Source organism: Physeter macrocephalus, chromosome 11 (genome assembly GCF_002837175.3).
Source record: "Physeter macrocephalus isolate SW-GA chromosome 11, ASM283717v5, whole genome shotgun sequence".
NCBI lineage: Eukaryota > Metazoa > Chordata > Mammalia > Artiodactyla > Physeteridae > Physeter > Physeter macrocephalus.
The window spans coordinates 19965248-19967448 of NC_041224.1; the positions used below are offsets into that span (position 1 = coordinate 19965248).

Consider the following 2201-nt stretch of genomic DNA (forward strand, 5'->3'; position numbering starts at 1 on the left):
AGCATTTGATTATTCCTTATTTTATCTTTGTATTGTTTGTATTTATATTCATCCATCCTGCATGCCTGACTAGACAATGCACTCCCTGAGGTGCTTCTAGAGCTTGGCACATCCTCAGTGGCTACCGTGCTGCCCTGCATTTATTCATATTTATTCATATTTATCCAAATTTATATTGGATCTGGATGCACTGGCTGTTACATTAGGCCTGAGTCTGGGCCTAGTGAATGAGGCATTCTCCACCGTCCTGGAAGTTATAGTTTATTAAAGAAGAAAGAAATAGGTCATTAAAGCTGCAGGATATAGATTAAAAGAAATTTGCAGTGCTCTGTGAGTGCATATTACCAGGTGACCAAACGTAGGCAGGATAGTTTGGGAATGTTTTGTGGGAAAGTGATACTTAAGCTGAGACCTCAGGGGTGAGAGGTAAGGGCTCAATAACTGATAATACCTCTTTAAAAACTAAACTACAGAACCAACTTTAAAGAGCAGATAAAAGGTCACAGGGGGATTTAGAGATTCAGCCAATTCAGTTATGGCAACTTCAACTTACATGAAGGACAATTAGTACAAGAAATGGCATTTTATTTGATTCCCAACTTATCTAAAATCTCGCCTTTCACCACTGCGGCTGCAGCCGTGAGTATGCTCAGGCTTCAGAAGAGGCTTGCCTCCAGTGTCCTCCTCTGTGGCAAAAAGAAGGTCTGGTTGGACCCCAGCTAGACTAAGGAAATCACCAATGCCAACTCCCATCAGCAGATCCGGAAACTGATCAAAGATGGGCTCATCATCCGGAAGCCTGTGATGGTCCATTCCCAGGCTCGATGCCAGAAAAACACCTTGGACCACAGGAAGGGCAGGCATATGGACATAGGTAAGCAAAAGGGTACTGCCAGTGCTCTAATGCCCTAGAAGGTAACCTGGATGAGGAGGATGAGAATTCTGTGCCGGCTGCTCAGAAGATACCGTGAATCTAAGAAGATTGACCACCACAGGTATCACAGCCTCTACCTGAAAGTGAAGGGTAACGTGTTCAAAAACAAGCGGATTCTCATGGAACATATCCACAAGCTGAAGGCAGACGAGGCTTGCGAGAAGCTTCTGGTGGACCAGGCTGAGGCCCGCAGGTCTAAGACCAAGGAAACCCGCAAGGACCATGAAGACCGGCTCCAGGCCAAGAAGGAAGAAATCATCAAGACTCTGTCCAAGGAGGAAGAGAACAAGAAATAAAGTTCTCCCTCTCTTCTCTGTACACAGTGGCCTCGGCAATTAGATAGACCACTCATTCAATAAAAAACAAGCCTTTATCTGCCTTAAAAAAAAAAATCTAAAGAAGAACAAAAGACAAATGGTCGGAGACCCCATGGCTAACCTCACAGTCGGGCAGTTGGAACCAGGCTGGCCTGCGATGAAGATATAACTAACCAGCTGATGGTTAAAAGATAGAACAGGTGATTCTTGGAGTCTTCTGCTTTCAAACCAGTACTTTTCACAATTTCCTTTGCTTTAGTAGCATTATATTCATGCCAAAGTGTTTGTGAATATTACATGAAGTAATCAACATAAAAGCTCTTTGAGAAATCAAGGTCTCCAGGGATAGAAGGTACTTTTACTTATCACCTTCCTTTGTGTGCTACAACAGAGGAGGCTTTCCTTTTGCAGAGAATATTAAAGAACAATGATTAAGCATGTTCTCGGACACCATAAACGTATACAAATAAATGCCTACTAAACTTGTATGAAGGCTCATAAAGGTGTAAATATGAGGAAGAAAAGGCATTTGCAGAATCTTTCCCTATACCTGTGTGATGCCTATCATCATTGGTGGCCGTTCTCTTGGTGCTTATCAAAAGTGCATGGAAGGGGCTTCCCTGGTGGCGCAGTGGTTGCGCGTCCGCCTGCCGATGCAGGGGAACCGGGTTCGCGCCCCGGTCTGGGAGGATCCCACATGCCGCGGAGCGGCTGGGCCCGTGAGCCATGGCCGCTGAGCCTGCGCGTCCGGAGCCTGTGCTCCGCAACGGGAGAGGCCACAGCAGAGGGAGGCCCGCAACCACAAAAAAAAAAAAAAAAAAAAAAAAAAAGTGCATGGAAGATTGCAGGCTGAGCTTATAAGCAGACACTAATAGATGAAATGATGTGATCTCCTCAATCACCAGTCTGCCTCTTACAAAATTTCTGCAGTTAAAATATTTGACTCGGGG

At 44.9% G+C, this 2201-nt stretch overlaps 1 pseudogene; it reads left to right on the forward strand.

Annotated features, from left to right (window-relative positions):
* Positions 1–645: 645 nt before the first annotated feature.
* Positions 646–1230, forward strand: LOC102980459 (60S ribosomal protein L19-like; annotated as a pseudogene).
* The last annotated feature ends 971 nt before the right edge of the window (positions 1231–2201 follow it).